At 36.2% G+C, this 19,896-nt stretch overlaps 1 protein-coding gene across 2 annotated transcripts in view; it reads left to right on the top strand.

Annotated features, from left to right (window-relative positions):
• The window catches only part of LOC134752371 (uncharacterized), a 134,250-nt gene extending 114,566 nt beyond the window's left edge, over positions 1-19,684 (top strand). For both annotated transcript variants that reach the window (XM_063688068.1, XM_063688078.1), the window contains one exon: positions 18,555-19,684. The gene's annotated coding sequence lies outside the window, so the exon portion shown is untranslated. The remainder of the gene's footprint in view (positions 1-18,554) is intronic.
• Positions 19,685-19,896: the final 212 nt, after the last annotated feature.

Here is a 19,896-nt window from a genome sequence, read left to right as displayed (position 1 = left end):
CGGTCGCCACTCAAGAACCTTTCTGCCCCATCGGCCATCGGTCCTACGAGCAATGTGTCCCGCCCACTGCCATTTTAGTCTGACCACTCTGAGCTACATATGTCAACAATCTTGGTTCTCTTCCGGATCTTCTGACTCCTCATTCGATCTCGCAGAGAAACCCCGAGCATAACACACATATATTTTCACAATTATTATTTTACGAGTATAATTTGATATCATGCAGATGATCTGATTATTCAGTCAAAAGGTAGCCAAAGGAGTCATGGTTTAATTAAATTTGTACCGTCTTCAAGAGTTGACTTGTATTGTATAGAACAAAAGGTACAGTCAGCAATAAAAGCCCGAATAAAAATAATAAATTTCTTAAGACAAGATGGAGCCAAGTCCCTCGACCCTTATCCTCTAACATAGATAAAGGGATAGTCGCCGTGCTTATAGTTAATAAATAATGTAATATATCAGACAGGTCAAACCTAAACATTGAGTATTAGGGTCATCTCATGGATCTTCGTTCGTAGTTCGCTCCCTGTGGCCGATAGCTCAATTTATGTGCCGCCACAGTCCCAGCGCCATTAGAGTTGCACGCTCAGGATGGCACATGTCGTGGCATATCACGATTACTTGCAGAATGGCAAGTTGCAACGTTTATTATAATACTTCAGAATTATTTCCCCAGCAACAAACAAAAACAATAAAACATATATATTTAATGTAATTATATATGTATGTAATTTATATATGTATGTACAAATGGATTTGGAGACTAAAAAAACCGGCCAAGTGCGAGTCGGACTCGCGTTCCAAGGATTTACACAATTTAAACATTTTTTATGTGAAACGTGCGTGAAATGTCTTTAATAAACACGTAGGGGTTGGATCAAAAACTTAATAATTAAGTCCGACTCACGCTTGACTGCACAATACTAATAGGTTTTCCTGTGATCTATAGGTAAAGATCTATTTTGTGTATTTTTTCAAAATTTTAGACCCAGTAGTTTCGGAGATAAAGGGGGGGGGAATGCTCATTTTTTGCATATTTTCTTGAATAACTTCTACTGTTCATCCTAAAATTATAAAAAAAAGGTCTTAGGTAATTTTAAGAACAGAGAAGTACGCGCAAATAATGTTGTTTGCATTGTTACCCGTTTTCATAAACAAATAATGTGTTATTACATAATTTTTAAGAAAAAAAAACCGACTTCAATGGGGGATGCCGCTGAAAGTTCACTTATTGTTGATGGTGCACTCTTAGATTCCAGACAATGAAATGAAAAGACAGCATCTTTTGCCTAATTATGTAGAAAAGGAGGTACTTTTCTAGTAGCATTTTGTTTTTGTAAGGGTCGCAGTTCTAACCTAACCTAACCTACTTTTCTGATAGCATTTCGTTTCTGTAAGGGTCACAGCTCTAACCTAACCTAACCTACTTTTCTGATAGCAGTTCTGTTCTGTGAGAATCACAGTTAAAAAAAAAACCACTTTTCTAGTAGCATTTCCGGGTCCGGGTCTGGGTCCGGATCCGAGTCCGGGTCCGTGTCCGGCTTTCCGGGTCCAAGTTTGGGTCAGAGTTCGGTCCGGGTCCGGGTCCGAGTTGGGGTCCATGTCAAGACCCGGGTCCGGGTCCGAGTCCGGGTCCAAGTTTGGGTCTGGGTCCATAAGGAAGACAACAAATCGCCAAACGTGAACTATGTGTCATTGAAGAGTTCCATTCTGATCATCATCAGCAGTTCCACTTCATCAAATGTCACTTTTTTAAATGTAAATGCTGGATTTGTTGATGAAAATACAAAAATCACTATATGTATGCCTTTCACATTTGAGGAGTTCCCTCGGTTCCTCGTGGGTCTCATCATCAGAACTCGAACTTGACAAAAATGTTTCTTGAAAACTTAACAAACATAACGAAGAGGACAAATCGCCAAACGTGATCTATGCGTCATTGAAGAGTTCCTTTCTGATCATCATCAGCAGTTCCACTTCATCAAATGTTACTTTTTTAAATGTAAGTGCTTGATTTGTTGATGAAAATACTAAAATCACTATATGTATGCCTTTGATATTTGAGGAGTTCCTTCGATTCCTCATGGATCCCATCATCAGAACTGCTTTTTGAGAATTTTCAAAATCGGTCAAGAAATGACGGAGTTATGGAGTAACAAACATAAAAAAAAAAACGAATTGAGAACCTCCTCCTTTGAAATCTTGAAGTCGGTTAAAAAATACACCAATATTCATAAACTTTGCCGCTTCCTCAATTTAAATACTATCTGAAATTATGCGCTCAATATTAAAAATCATAGGCTATACAATAATAGATGCCAATTTATAAATAAACTAAATTACAGAAAGAATTAAAAAAAAACTAAAAGATACTTAAACAATAAACAAATTACAAACTAAATAAGAATACTAAATAATACTAAAGTAAAAATAAACTTAAAAATACTTACATAAAAGGCCCTTCTAAATTTTGCCCCCTAGGCAAGGTGCCCATCACGCAGGCGGCATTCCCGCGCTGGATTGCTATAGCCAATCTTTGCGCGAGAAAGCCGCCCGCGCGAGGGTCACCTGTGGCCTCCCTCAGGCGTTTGCTAAGCGCTTTGTGGAGCCCCCGTGCCCCCTTACCCCAAGGGCCTAGTGTCTCGATGCCAAAAGCCACAAACTCGTAGTGTGCGCCGAGACAACTATATTTATTCGCCTTGAAGCGTTCTCGAACGTCAGCCGCCGCCCCGGCCTGTTTGCTGGTGGCTGAAATGTAGGACGCCGCCAACGTGTCTGCGCAGGTGGCGTCCCACACCAGCGCGCGACCCATCCGCCAGGGGATCAACGACATCCCGTCGGGGCGCTTGCCGTCATCCCTTGCGATCTGGGGCCAGGGACCGGCCCGCTATCCCTTATCGGGGTTTTATAAGGGTATTGCATAAGGCTTAACTCACCATACCCTTTGCCAGACGAAACCCTTTGTTTTGGTTTTAAAAACCCTTATATAAAGCTACCACATTTGAGTAATCGGTAGCCCAAATACCCTTACAAAACCCTTATCATCCGCTCACCAACACCTTGCATATTGCTTATAAGGGTTAGCCTTATAAAGGGCTTCCCTTTTAGCATATAAGCGTGCTAATTTAAGTCGTCTACCTTGTTCATAAAGCACACATTACTTCGAATCCGAGCGATCGTCGGCGGCGATGGCGGCGTTCTTTGACTAGGCACGTATTTTCTTTCCTTTTCATACACTACCGTAGATATATACTAATCCTGTCTCTTTCACGCAAAGGGAAACCTTTATAAAAAGCGCTTAAAGATAAGGGTAACCCTTATTAAGAGCTAGCCTTATTTTTGGTTAGCTTTTCGGTAAGGGTTAGTCAAAGGTAAGGGTATGAATGGGCTTGCAGTTCAAAAGGGAAAGTCTTTCAATGTGTTAGCCGTGTTTAAGTGTCGCCCATTGAAAGGGTTTTATCGCGGAAAGGGTTGTCCGGTCCCTGTCTGGGGCTCCAGAGCCGCAGGGACGTTGGCGCTGACGAGCGCTCTCCTCAGGATGTCGTTGAGCGCGGCATGACGGGATAGGCGGCCGGCGCCCGAGGAGCAGGCTAGTCCGTGATGGCCGAGGCGATCAACGGAGGCTCCACAAGAGGCGCAGCTGTGGTCCACACATACATCAGCCCCGACCCGGAGACCGATGGCAATTCTAAGAGTAGTTGGGTCGATAAATGTGCCGGTGTTGGGTGAAGGATAGGCGTGCAGCCATTGTCCCGACTCTGGCCTGGACACAGCTAGGAGCCTTGCACGGTCTCTTCCCGACGACGTGTCAATTAAACCTTTCAAAACGGCAGTGGAGGCTAAATTGTCCCAGGCAATTTATTATTTAGTCGCCAAACTATCATTTCAAGCTCCCTATTCATAATTTTGGTGGCTTGAATTTGCTGCCAGTTTTTATTAATAATATGATGCTTATATTTGGAGCTAATATAAATTTTTAGGCTATAAAATATTAATACACGGCCAAATTATATTATTATATGCCCAATGAAAGTTCCTGTTTAGTATTTTAGTTGCCCGAATAATTAAGCCATTAAAAATATAATATATAATAATAAATATTTGGTGGTTGTTTTCACCATTCCATTGTTATGATTTGCTAAGGTAACAAAAAGTTTCATTACAATCCAACACGTAGTTTTTAAATGAGAACGAAACTCCGTTTGTATGGGACGGTAAAATTCGGCCGAGCTTGCCGGGGACTCTTAACGAAATTAACATTACCAGAAAAATATTATGTACTTCGGTATTTTATTTTTATTTCCTTTAAGCGCAGTGTAACAACAGAAAAAAACGACTATCTAGAAACAATAAACCTATAGGCGCGACTAAGCATGATCATTTGCTAAACAAGGTTAAACATCGATTGTACTAAAATAAAACAAGTACCTACTGCGCTAAAATAAAACAAGTGTCAGCACGCACGTCGGCACCTATAAGAGCGCACGCGCACATAACGCACGCATACGAATAATTGCGTGTCCAAACACTATTCATTTGAGATCATGATCACTATAAATGCCACTGACCGATTCGCAGATAAGGATGTGGCTGGGACGTAAGCGGAGCGGGACCACGTAAAAGAATAAGTTATACTCGTAATTTATTATACATCTACATGTAAACTAGTATACAAATATTTATTACAAAGTCAGAGAAAATGGTAAATATTCAACATATCAATTTTACAAACACGTTTTTTAATCCCTATATGTTGAACGTAACGAACACATTAAACGTATCTTATGCCGTTACATGCTTACTTACCTAAGTACTTCAGTTATTTTGATACACTGGTCAATTCGAACAACGTGATAATTACTAGATACGAGAACAATACGAGATCTAATAGATACGTTATAATTTAGTTCTGAACTAGTTATCTTTTGCAGTTCGATTCGAGAAACCAATTGTCATTCACGTTACAATTATTATGACGTTTTGCGATATCCGTTAGATGTCCATTGGATGTCTAAGTTATATTTTAAGCAAATCTTAAAGACATCGTTCAAGAGGACATTCGGAATACCGCTATTATTTTCCTAATCAATAGCGGCACATAATTTCATTAAAAAAATATATTATTATAATTGTTCATCAATATCACTTATGCATTATAACATAACTATATAGTTACAAAATTTTGGATTATAGCTTATATCCACTTTATTAATTGATTACCTACAGCTACACCTACCTAATCTAAACACTTTACAAACTCATACAATGCGGCAACCGGCAACTCAGTAAGATTTGTAGCTTTATTACTCAGTTTAACGTTTGGCGTGACTTTACCTCTTTGTAATCAGAGCTAAGTTATATAACAGTCGTAATTATTGGATTCATGTCGATAATTCAAATCGAAAGTGCGTCCAATTACCAAGGGCTAGGAGCCCTAGGAAACCATTAAACGTAGAGGCATAACTTAAAGCTTACTGTCCAATACATATGTATAGGCTTTAATTCAGGATTAGGTAGCCAGGGCGTGTCTGGGTTGGCCATTTGCAGTAGGTACTAGGTAGCTATTAAATGAAAATAGGGGGTAGATAATAAATTACTTATATGATAGTTGAATGAGAGGTTTGTACAACTTAATTCTTGGAAATAAATGTTCTGACTAGGGCAGGAAAAACTTGGTTTGCCAATCTTTAGTTTTGAAAACACTGTTTCTACACTGTTTACCCAACTACTGTAGAAAAGCGGTATAATTACATATTGTGCGTTGTGGCTCGGTAGTAGGTAGACTTAACACATGTATAAATAGTTAAATACCTCAAAACTTAGAATTAAAGGTACTATAAACTACAATATTCAAGTATTTAGTATTATAAAAAAACGGACTAATGCGTGTCTCAACACACGTAAAGCTGGGTCCGTTTATTGAGTGTTAATCATGCTCAAAAACATTTTCGGAAAGGGTATCGATTAAACTCTTGATATTAAAAAGGATTAATTATGTTGAATTTAAGATGACTCGTATAAAAGCAGATGAGGTGACACACATTTTACAACTTACAAAGGGACTAAGTATTTCCAAAACTAAAAAGCTTATCTAGAAACTGTAAAGATTTTTCTTAAAACTTAAAAAAGTCCCAAAATATGTATTTTTTGGTATCCATGCAGGTATCATGCCCGAATAGGCATGATTGGGTGATATTGAAGTTCTTATAAGAGAAATATTTTGATTTTGACCCTTTTTGAGACTGGCTAAGTCTCCCGGACTCCCCTTTGAAGATTGATTTTCCGGTGATTCATCACTGATTTCATGATTTACTTAGCAAAATAGAGTATAAAATAGACTAGCTAGCTACATAGACTATTGTTTAGTCTGGCAAGCGAAGCCACAAACAGATACATACAAATTATCCGCGTACTACTGCGAACACCAATAATCTCTCAATCGACTCCTGCGCAAGGTGCATCGCGAAAGCGCTGGCATTTGCGCGACATTTAACCGATGCTTGCCATTTACTGAATTTAAATATACATACTAATATTACCTAGGTATTGCGATCCAGCTAAGGATGCTTTGTCTAGCCAAAGATAGATATAACTCCGTAATAGATGGATACAGTCTAAGGAAAAAACGTGCCTCGAAAATCATGAAAATTTGATTCTCGATCAGATGGCGCCACTAGTTTTGGCCTACTCTCGTACAGAGGGCGTTGACGGTTTCGTTTGTTATTTATAATTTTATCGCATATCAGTGAAAGAACATGGGTCAAAATCATATAAAAATAATTAATGCAAATAAAAAAATCGTTTATCCATATTTAAATACATTTTATCGTATTTTTATAAATCTTCATGTTTAGTTTTAAAGTGTGTCGACAGATGGCAGTGAATTTACTGGGGTTACAAAATTTACTATGACAGTACCACCGCTCTAGTATAAGTTACTCTATGGTCTAGCTATGCCTTTACTTATCACAGTTAAATTAAACATCGATATTGACGGGTCTAAAAGCGGGCACGTCGGTGACGAGACATAATTATCTTAATAGAAGTATGTTACTAACTTATATTTTTTTCAGACCTTGTCTCAGTGGAAGGAGTAAGTTTAATAGTAATATTCACTATATATATGTTTATATAATTCATTGGGAATCCTTACGTAAATCACATAATGGCTTACTTACCTTACCTTCTCTATAAGCTAAATATGTGATATGGTCTTATTTAAGGCCTTAGAAGTAATTTTACGCACAATCGGATCGCATGACGAATGCAGACGTAACACAATGCCTGAGATCAAGGTACCGTTAAATGTCACGGTATTTCCTGGCCGACAGTACCAACAGGTTTAGTTTTAAGCTGGCCTATAAGGAGGTGTCAAAATTGCCCATGTATGTACAGAATACATATTTGGTGCGACAATAAAACATAATGTATGACATACTTATCAAAAATACCCTCTCTCACGCCAATATATTACGAACACCTACGAATGAGAAGATAATTCCTATAAAATGAAATCAGTATAATTTCCCCAGGGGGTAGACTTGAAAAACAAATATCTCATGTCCATGCCCGTAATACCCAAAACGTACAAAGTTTAAATAATAGACAGATTGACGGACAGTTTTGTTATAATTATATGGATTGCCCTTGATTTTTAATGTTTATATGATTACGTAAGAATTACCCAGATCACCCAGAAAGTGTGCTGAAAGAAAATAAGTGATAATAAACAATGTTACAGGTGCATGTATGTACCTAAATTTAATTAAACTATAGACATTGTTAAGAGTATTTCTGTCTTTTTTCGTACCTAGGCATTCGATAAATGTCATGTGACACTTGTTAACTGTTTGGGTAAATTAAAGGTAATAATCGTTAATTTTAAAAGGACAATATTTAACATTTAACATAGTGAGTAAGTATTTCACAACATTAAGAAAAGGGAAGGTCAGCTACATGTGTATAAGAGGATAGTTTTCATCGATAATAACATCACCGACGGTAACTAAGTTCTGGGTATGTGTTTTGTTCTTTGAGTGCTCTGCTTTAAGACTCGACTCAGTTTTTCATACTCTTATAATTATGTCGAAACTAGTTTTTTTCAACTTGATACAGGCCCGAGTCTTTTGTAGAAAGTGAGAGAACATTGCCTTCAAGTAAAATTCATGGGTTATTAGGTGTACAAATCATACAATAGAGCCATTTTCTTTATTTTTTATTTGCATAAAATCTACAAAATAGTTGATGGTATCTTTTGCGACTCACAAGACTCAATAGAGGACTCGACTCGGGAATTAAAAGACTAGAAAGTAAGCGCCGAGTCTATTAAAATCTTGAAAAATTTTGGTAAATGACGTCGCTCTAACAAGATAGGCAATATTTTAATTTAAAAGTTGTTAAAACTGAAGAGTCTCCTCGGCAAATATTTATGAGGCATAAAACATGCACCGGTACGTGAACCGTTAGTTTTTAAACCGCTGGATACTTTAACGCGACTACTTTGGTGTTTAAATTAATGTAGGAGCTTGTTATTTTTTTAGGTTGTATTATTTACATTACAGGACAGTCACACGGAGGGGATACTACATGATAATTATTACTTGTGGTTTGCTAAGGGACTTTATTTGGTAAGGGAATAGCAGAAAAAGAAAAATATGTGTTACGTGTTGGTATCTCATTGCAAAGCATTTAGATTAAGGATTATTAGGTATCACCAGATCACCATGTAGAACTTCGAATTCCATTTTGAATAAACATATCGGGCAACATTTCATTCCCGGAACATAACTTGGTACTGTTAGCTTCGTCTCGTAAGCGTATATATTCCATATATATCTCTCAACTAGCGTATATATTCCATATGTACGCTAGTTGAGTGAATTGAATTTTATAAATCAGAGCCCTGCCTCTGGCGTAGGTATTAAAAGTGCAGAATACCACGATATCAATAAATAAAAAAAACCGGCCATGAGCATGTTTTTTTTTTAAATATCAATTTTTGATTTTGTTTTTAAAGATGGGGTTTCGTCACTCAGTGACGATGTCACCCCCGTACTGAGATCTATAGTAATAATGTACGCAATATTACCTACACCACTACATTTTTTTTAAAGTATAGCTTGCAAATCATCCTGGCCTCGTCTGATAGTGGCGATGCCAGGACGATGTTGCAGGATGATGTTGCAGCTAACTATGTTAGTAGTTTTGATAAATGTCATGTCGCTCCTCAGCGCCTCGTTGCGGACACATTGCATTCGGGGCAGTTTGGTGATACAGCTAATTTAATAAGGTGCTTGAATTTGTAATTTGTTTGACGGAATGTGCCCGGAACGAAGCCTGAGGAGTGATACTACCTGCTTAGCTTTTTGGGACCTGAGGGGGCTAACAGTACTGTTAAGTAGCATGCGAGCCATGCTCAGTGTAGGGTTCCGTAGTTACCATACCGTCACAGTAGGCTAAACTGGAGCTATTAGTATAGAAGATTGTTAACGACGGGATGAAATTTGGCTTGGTGCCTTTCACCCGACCTAAACAATGTACTTTTCATATCGAATACAAGGAAACCAAAAACACAATTAAGGCAAATTTGCAAAGTAAAAGACGTAATTGGCCATGATTTTTTCCTTAGAACTTACTTTCAATCGGAGACTTAGCATGTCTGGTAATAATAACATACTTTAACTTGTATTTCGGTGTACATTTGTAGTTGTTTTGTACATTTAGAGATGTAACTCTTTGCTCATATAGGATTTGTTTTTATTTTGTTTTTGTTTTTTTATATTGTTATTTTGACAGATTCCATACTGCAATATTTTGTATCACATACTGTGCAATGGTATCATAGCGTGTACTGTGTAACATATTAGTATATTCAGTTTTTATTTGCGAGAATATCAACTTTATCAAAAAATGTTTGTTAAGCACAGCTGACGGTGACGACGGTGCCATGGCTAATACTCAACTGAGAATTTGTGCAGGTTTACCGCTGCCGTGTGTGTGCTCCATCCAGCTAGGGTTTACCTGTACATTTTAACTGCAGGCGTACCCTAGCGTGTATGGCCAGCTTAAACAGTATTTATCTACCTTAGTTCATTGTTTAATCCGTATAAATTTTATTTAATCCGTAGTCAAATTTCGTGTGCATGAAAAACATGTTGTTTACATGTACAGCAAAGTCGCGTTGCTAAATTAATTTAATATCAAGCTCGCAATCTGATGGTGTAAAAGCAGGCGCGGCCGCCGGGGAGCGCCGCCATTAGGGACATTTACGAGTATGCCACAATTACTTCATATCGCAGAATAAGTACTCGTACTGTTCTGCGTAGTTTTACCAATGCTACTGTTCTACGTCTTACACTGAAATAGTAGATTGTGTCACAAGGGAGCAAAATTACATATTTACGGCGAGGGTTTACTGTACATTGAATCCTGAACGAAGCGATGGATTCTATAATATTCTAAAGTAGAATCCTGAGCGTAGTGAGGGATTCAAGTGTTAACGCCCAAGTCAGAAATAATTTTGCTACCATGTGACACATACTGCTTTTTACATCGCCTATGAGTTTTATTATTATTTATTGTTTAAAAATATTATTTTAGTAATAAAAAAGTTAACAAAAAATATGAAAAGAGTGTCCTAGAACAGAAAAGGGCAACTTTGATCCCTCCTAGCAGGGAAGAAAAAGTCCCGTTTCCGAATAGGTGATATGAATTAGTAGATTATTTACCAAAGGTGGAAAGTGAACCATAACCGAGTTAAACACTCTACTTTTCATTTCGACTATGAAGAAAGTCAAACACAAGAAAATATTTTGACGGTTAAGAGTTAAGAGAATTAGGGTTTGTAATTTGCGCCATTTACATTTTGACTGGAAAAAAAATTCTAAAACCATAGTCAATCCGATCTTAAATTGGGATGTCTCTAAAACGGCCTTAATGTATACACGCCTTAAAAAGGGTGAAACTGAATGATTGAATGTAATGTATTGATAATATTTTAAACATTCATCGACTTTTATATTGATTTATTAACAAATATTTGTGTTTATTTCATACATTTTAATATTAAATACAAGTAGTATATTTTTTAATACTGCAATGAAATTGACATTTAATTTCGATAATACTTGGTCTGAAAATGCGGAAGATGTTACTGAACAGCATAATATTTTAAATGGCTATGCGCTACCATTGATTAGAAACTTATACGTTATACATCAGGCAGTATAGTCAGTCCACAACTTGTACAGAGACGAGGACGTCGGTATTAAAAATGTATCTAAGAATGTAATTATGCCAGTAGACTGAAACACTAGTGAGCGAAATCCAAAGTGTGTTGTGTAAAGTTCTGAATCTGAATAAGGAAAGTTTTTTTCACTTAATAGTTTTCTTTATGTATGTATGGTATGGTGAATATTACTATGATTCACCTGATAACTAGTAACTTAGTAAATTATGCTTTGGTTTCATTTCACATTATGCTTCACTGGAAAGTTAGCGCACCCTGGGAGCCCCGCCCAGCCATTAGGGACATTTCGCCACAATTAACTTATCGCGTAATAGAAAGCAGCAAATGCGAAATTGTTGCACGCCACTATCTGACGCTATATTTTATTTACTTATCTTTGGTTATGTAATGTCGAAACAGGAATATAGGTATGGTACACAGCAAAAGCCACTTTATCTAAGCCCGAAACACTTTAGCATAGTTGGTAAAGTAGTGACTGCTTACAAACCTCGATCCAGGGCTCAAATCCCGGTCACATATATCGATATGTATTTTTTGTGATTACAATCATTATGTCATTTTGTCTTACAATTTCGAATACACAATACACACACAAAATTCGTGATCTTAAGTGCTTTGAAACATTGATGTAACTTTAAATATACTCTACCTACCTAAATAGGTATCGAGAATGTAAAAACTTGATAACATTAAGGCTTGCATTCATTGTTGCTCTCTCCACTATTTATTCCTACAATATCCTTAAGGGCGCAATGTAAGTGAGCTCAAGCAAAAACTAGTAGCTTAGCACGGCCGTTTTTGCTCGCTATATAAAAGCACATAGATGGAGAACATAGATAGCGTACTTCTTTGAAATCTATTTCGATCTCCGCACTATCAATCAGGCTGTTTATATTGGCTACTGTGCACAACCGTATCTATATTATCTTTACTTTGTATCTAGTTAGTACTCTAATTTTTGTTAATCTTAAACTTTATACATAGCTGAATTTACTAAACTTAGGTATAATTACAAACAGACGGGCGTAGCGAAAATATAAGGGTTCCTAATTGACTAGAAAACCCTAACTTAAATGTGGACCGTGCCTTGAACCTTCACCTGAAACCTGCTGTATGTAAATGGTATAATGTTATACCATGTGTAAAATGAGCTCGAGTATAATTTGTAAACGACAGTATATTTGATCGTGTAAAGTTATGGGTTGGTCGCCAACCGCTAAACGTAGTGAAATTGAGATGCCAGTCTATTCGACATTTTATTAGTCTTGTGAATCGAGTTTAGACTTAGGCACAGATACTAGTTCAGCAATATCATTCAAATGTGTATGAAATACAATAATAAAGTGACAATACAATACAATACAATAGTAATGTTCTGAAAAAACGACTACTATTAGAGTTGACGTGCTTTTTTCATGTCCCATTTCAGTAATCTTTAAATTATCAGAAATATGTACCTACAAAATATCTTACTTTCTATATTCATTAGAAAACACGACTTCCATTAAGCGTAAGTATTCATATCGTCATTAAAACTCTCTATAAGTTAACGACAAATCATACGAATATAAGCTACACACAATTCATTTTTGGTTAAAAGAAATTTAATAAGCGTAATGCAGATTCAAAAAAGATAAGGATAGCAAAAAAGTAATATTTTTCAGTTGTTAGCTAGTTTCATGTTATGAAGTGAGGCAACCGGTCACAGCTGTGCTAGATCTTAGACCAACGTCCTATCTCCTATAAATAAAGTTTGAATAATGTAATAGCTTTGCCACTGATCGTTTTTATGCTTCTTTTTTACCTTATTCATGAGATATGACCGGCTGATTTGTTTTAGGTTTATGGCAAAAATATATAATTCCAAGTTTTTTTAGTTACAATCGTATTTCGAGTCAATCCAACTTATGGGTAGGTATATATATGATTATTTTGTGGGAACTGTTAGACTCGTTAGTGACAGGTATGACGTTACTACGAGTACCTACCATGTTATGGCCAATATGGGCTATTTGTCTCAAAGTTTTCTAAGTGAACGTAGTTTAGGAACTAAATCCTATCTGTCGTTTTAAAATGTTAATAAAATAGGAACATAAGAAGAAAACCATATTCATATGTACATAATATAAATATTATATAAGAAAGCAAGTAATATTTTAGTAACTTTTTTTTTCTGCCAGACAGACCATAAATAAGAGACTTGTTTGTATGAGTCGATTACCTTTAATTTCGTTTCCTCGCACTTGTGTCAGATTTCCCTCCATGTAGCATTCCTACTAGAAATAATTCTCGTCAAACAGAAACAATATTGTCTACAAATGAAGCCAAACTGTATAAATCAGCAATAAGGTAGGTATAACCGCATTGCAGGAGAACAGTTTTAACTAATTAATCATTAAAATAACTTTATTATTCAAATTAAACTGCAGACCAAGTTATTTGAATAATTTGACACGAAGACATAAAAACATCTAGAAACTACATAGGATGTACTTCCTAGCGACATTATGATACCTATTTATAGAATAATTACATACGTATATGTATATAAAAGTTGTATGTAGGTAGGTACATCAAGCAAACGGTCATGAACATAGTCTATAACTTTTTCTATTTGCAATGAGTTAAATAAGGTAAAACGATTAGGTTTTTGTAAGCCGTGATATTTGTATGAGCTGGTCAAAAAGTAATTATGAGTAGCAGTGACAGTGAAATTACTAGGAAGAGTTAAGCGCGCTAGAAACGTTTCATTTCGTATTGACAATCACAGTCACGCAATTTAAAATAAAATGCAAATCTGTGCAGACAACCGAATCGTCAAACGTGCGAGACAACAAACAATCCAGTCGTTTAATGGCTAATTAGATTTGCATTTATTTGGGGAATTACTCCGGCACCGTATTAACTGTACCTCGGTGTGTTCGTTCCGCTCGGCAGTGTTAATAGCGTACAGTGAACCAGGGATAGCTGTGGCTACTGGGTGTTAGACGGCGCTGGTTTTATATTATATTTTTGCCAGAGAAAATTAAAACCAAAATAAATTATATTTTAATTGCTTTTGTTTAATTTTTTTGCGCATTTACCAGTTCGGCAAGCCTATAGGTTGAAGTTACCAAAAACCCTGCACTTAATTAATGTGGACTGTAACTGCGGCAAATTGGTAAACAATTTTATTGATAAATTAAATAAGTATTGCAAAATTTTACGCCATTTCCATACAAAAGAAATATATGTTGTACCAATTCGCCTTAACTCAATTAAAACGATTTTTAAACTCCCATAAAGCTATCATGTCCACACGTTAATTAAAATAATTTACTCTTAACTCAAAACTTAAAGCCATTTATAATTTAACTAGGTATAATATAATACGGAACACAAAATACGCTAGACAAGTCTCAATTCTAACCAATTACCTACCTACTAAATACTCGCAAATTATTTATTTCTGACCGTTCTATTTTGTTACTTAAATTATGACATAGTTTCAACATCATGTTTATATGCTTTCCCATGAACAAAACTATGTCTTTGGGTAAATAAATTGAACTTAATTGAGTCAAATATGATAATTTACACTGTTTTGAAGACACGCCTACCTAGTCTACATATTGTACATCCGGCATTCAGCCACGATTGAAAATTGTGTAAAAATATTTTAAACGGCTATTACATTAATCAAATAAAATATTCTGCTATAACTCCCTAGGTAAAAAATCCTTCCTGTAAAATAAGTATCTAACGCCATTACCATAAACAGAGCCAAAGAACGACTCCAAATTTCTCTTAAAGGTTTCATGATTGGTGCCGTTACTATATAGGTATAGGTATCATTACATTTTGTTTTATCCCTGTTATAAATGCGTAAGTAACTGTGTCTATCTATCTGTCTGTCTTTTACCTCTTAACCCGTAAACCGTTGAACCAAATTAGATGAATTTTGGTATGGAGATAGTTTCAATCTCGGGAAAGGACATAGAATAGTTTTTATCACGGAAATCATCATTCTACGTAGACAAAGTCGCGGGCACAAGCTAGTCATTAGCAATTTAAAATAGTTTGTTATAAATTTAAAACTATTTTTGTTTTCGTCGACGTTTATCGTTTTAAACTATCTTTCTAGCTGTATAAGTAAAGAAACCGTAGTAAATCAAATTTATTATGGACCTTTACAATAAGAAGTGGTTCTCACAATATCACATAAACAATGACTATGACTTACTTGGAGCTTAAATTAAATGTTCCATTCAAAAAAAGTCATTGTTTGTTTTGAACAAGCCGATTTCGAATGACTTATGCATACTAGGTAATTAAAAGATGTTACTACGATTTATTTATGTTGTACGTATATGTTACCACATCGTAATATATGTTTTAAGTGGGTTATTCCCACTAGTTACCACCAAGTTGTTACCAGTGGTAACTACTGGGAATTTTTTTCCCACCTTTTACCACTGGTAACTACTGGGAAAAATAATTCCCAGTAACTGTCACTAACTCGGTTTGGTGGTGACTACTGGGATTTTTTTTCCAGTAGTTACCACTGTTAAAAGGTGGGATTTTTTTTTTCCCAAATCACCAAAATTTTATTAGATTTCAATACTAATAAAAACAGTATAAATAGTGTAGTATAAATATAGAGTGCTTTAATAAATAATTACAAGTCGATTATTGTTTCAGTAAACTGCCTTAAAAGTGATCAAAAATAATAAAACAGTTGAACCGGTACAAGTGCAAAAGCTAAAATATATATAAAGATCAATTTAATCATCAATTTAGATATTTTAGATTATTTTTAGTGATTTTATTAATTACACAGTTTTTATTTTAGTATTTTTGATAAATTTCAAGGCATTTTACTGAAATAAAACACTAATCAATAATAATTAATAATATATAATAATAATTTATTAAAGCAAAATGTATTTAAAAAAATTGGCTGTGTTGGCATTTTGGCTGGTCTAATGTTGATATTTGTATGGGCCCTCCCATACAAATATCTCTCTCTTTTTTTCGCTGTTTCGGTATTGTTTCCATAGTAAAAGTTGTACAGTATGACCTACATATTCACTCCGTAAATTATTACAGGTAACTATAAAAAACAGCCTGTATTTATACTGTTTTTATTAGTATTGAATAAAAACAGTATAAATACAGGCAGTATAATAGTAGTTACCACTGGTAAAAGGTGGGATTTTTTCTTTCCTAGTAACTACTGGAAAAAAAAATCCCAGTGGTTACCACCAAATTGAGTTGGTAAAAGGTGGATAAAATTCCCAATAGTTACCACTGATAGCAACTTGGTGGTAACTAGTGGGAATAACCCTTCTAAGTTAAGGTCAGGTGGGGTAAGAGAAACTATGGGGCAAGAGAAACTCTTTTAGGGAAAATAAACTGTTAGAGATACTTAAGTATATTTGAAACTAAATTAAATGATAATACTCATCAGATTTCAGCATTTAGGTACTCATGAGTATGACCCAACACAGTGACGGATTTACTATATTTACTGAACCAATCAATTAAAAAGAGGAAAATTAAAGTAGTTGTACGTCATATGTACGTTCATGGTGATTTGTGGAAACACAACAAGTGATGCGCTAATTATGTATCAGGGGGTTATAAATGTGTCTTGCGTTAACATTGCAAACTAGACACTAAAATACAAGTACCTAACAACCTAATGTAGTATTGCGCAAGTTTTTTCCCGACGGAAAATAAATCAAGAGATACCATCTGTCAATTTAAAATAAGGCATGTTCGAAATGGGTCGTTGAACCGAGCGACGCGCGCGGCGAAACGCCCGTTTTCGAACGCTTGCGCAAGCCGCGATGGGACCAAAAGATTATTTTTAAACATTTATTAAGTTGCATAAGTAGTAAAACTTTGATATTAAGTCGAAATATAATACAACACGTAGTGTATATAATAAATTAAACCAATTTTTTAACAAGCAAATACGTCTGCGAGCGATACTCCAAACTTAATATTAAAGGAAAAAATTGAAAAAGTTACGCTCCCTGCAGGACTTGAACCTGCAACCTCCGCAATCCGTGCGTTGCTCTTACTTAACCAATTGAGCTACGGAAGCCTTCCAGAACCTCGCAAATCTTTTCATTCCTTCCCTTATGCTTGTGCTTGGGGTGCTTTACGCCACCCCAAAGGCGTGATGGTAAGGGAAGGAATGGAAAGATTTGCGGGGTTCTGGTAGGCTTCCGTATAGCTCAATTGGTTAAGAGCAACGCACGGATTGCAGAGGTTGCGGGAAGTCCTGCCGAAAGCGTAACTTTTTCCATTTTTTCCTTTAATATATTAATAAATTACCAATGCTGGAATGAGAGAACATAATTCTGTACAAATTATGTACAAGAACTATAAAATCTTCCACTTAGGCTTCGTTTACACTGCATTGTCCTGCTCGATTTTTTGCACTATAGGTACGTCTTAACGGATAAATAGTGGCACATACTTTGTGCATAGAACCATTCACACGGCGTTTGTACTGCAAAAAAACGTACATTGTTTATACGTTTTTAAACGGATACTCACCGGACTTGTCAAGCAAATCGAATGAACTTTAACGTACCTATTGGGTTTGAACTTGCAGTGGCGAGCAGTATAGTTCTGTTTCATTCACACGGCATGATGATATACGTTTATTATCGAATAGCAATCGAACAAGCGAGTGTCTATAGTACTCGAGCGTCTATTGTAGGGATCTCACGTATTTTGTTTGTAATTTCGTGGTTATTTTAAAATGGTTGACGAATCTTAGTTTAGTGGAACAAAACTTTCAATAGGCATCCGAAAGTAAATTGAAAAACTTTGTTTCATCGTTCCTAAGTTTAGCATATAAATTTTGGAATGTTTTATTACGCATGAGTTTTTATTTATGGGATGAACCCAAAATCTTCTGTTTTGTCGGCGGAGAAACCGTTATCGCCATTGATACCAATATAAAAAAGTACGATGAAGCGTGGATCCATCAGGATCAACGTGCAGGACGTTGCCGTGTGAACCTAGCCTTACGGTAATTTCCTAATTATGTATGTCCCCTCCCCATTATAATTATTTATTTAACTACAATATATTATACCTGTACTTAATATCTTATTTAACAATGACTAGCTGAACCACGCTGCGGTTTGATGTAGTTCTGTTACGAAACCTACGTCACCTACGAAATTGTCCGTCCCTTTTTGTATACAAACAATTATTATATATTTATATGGGATTAACAATACATATATCGACCCTCTTCAATAATTAAGAATATTAAATATACCCTTATTTTTCATTACAGGGTGCAATGGTGAAGATCTTCGAAGACGAACGAGACAAGTAGTTATCTCCGGACTGAAGTGCGCCTGCAGCCAACACTTGAGCGTAGACCAAGGACGATTTAACACCTGAAGTAGATCGCACTGTATGACCCCGTAAGGTCTAATATTTTAATTTCAGTACCATTTCGTACCTTGTCACAGTGACAATAGTAAGAGGTCCCTATTACCGACTTTCATATTGATTGTCACTGTGACAAGGTAAGAAATGGTACGGAAATTAAATTCCTTGATTATACAGTTACTAGGTGGTCAAGCGCTAAATTTTGACAATCTAGTTACCAAAACGCGTACTTGAGATGTCAACTTTTCAGCTACAATATTTTGCACTAATTTACGCGTCTTATTATTCCTTTATATATGACTTGAGCTATCACCGTCACGTAGTAACATTGTATATTCCCCTTGAAACCCAGCCCCTACTTGGCAGAATACACAACTTTGTTAAAGGTACGCAATGTTGGATATAACTTTTTCGCATAACGATATGTTTCCTATAAGTAGTCTAAACGTAAATGATCGTTAACATAAAAAAATCGAATATGCTAATCAAACGACGTGCACCTAGTCGTGGAGTCTTCAAAAACCCGATTAGATTAATTTGAAATACCGTTTCATGTTTCAATTTTTTTTTTTCATGAAATAAATTTTGCTCGTTACTCGCTCGTCCGAGTGCTCGTCTCTCTCCCAACACATGTCATATAAAGATGACAGCTGAGGAGGGTGGCATCTAATAATGGGTATTAGCATGTCGAACACTGAATAGGACGTTTACCTTACACTAAACATCAAAAACTGGTTCTTCCTATCATTAATGCTAACAAGCCTTCATTATTAATTTACAAACGAACGATTTTTACTTCACACGAGTTGGTGCGAAGTAATCCCACGATACATTATTTCTTTGTTAAATATAGTCCATTATATTCTGACAAAGTAAGTCTATAGGAGCCGAAAATGGTTCAGAATTGTTACGGTTTCTTTAAATACTCATACAACGACATAATCGACAGGTAAAAAGTCCATGAACTATTTAATACCCTGCCAATGTTAATATATGTTAAATACTCGTAAAGTTTACATATATTTGAATTTGTAGCTCTTAGGGCCTGGCCACATGTACGCGTTGCGACGTCGCCGACGCAACGCGGCGCGTTTTGCGGTGCCGCCGCCGCAACGCAGAAATCTGCGGCGCCGCTCGCCGCAACGCAAAATCTGGCGGTGCGTCGTGCGACGCCGCGCGCGGTACCGCAAAACGGTGCGCGGCGTCGCCCGCCGCAACGCAAAATCTTGCGGTGCGTCGTG

This window comes from Cydia strobilella, chromosome 2 (assembly GCF_947568885.1).
Source record: "Cydia strobilella chromosome 2, ilCydStro3.1, whole genome shotgun sequence".
NCBI lineage: Eukaryota > Metazoa > Arthropoda > Insecta > Lepidoptera > Tortricidae > Cydia > Cydia strobilella.
The sequence above is the reverse complement of the archived record's forward strand: the minus strand, read 5'-3'. Positions and strand labels throughout refer to the sequence as shown.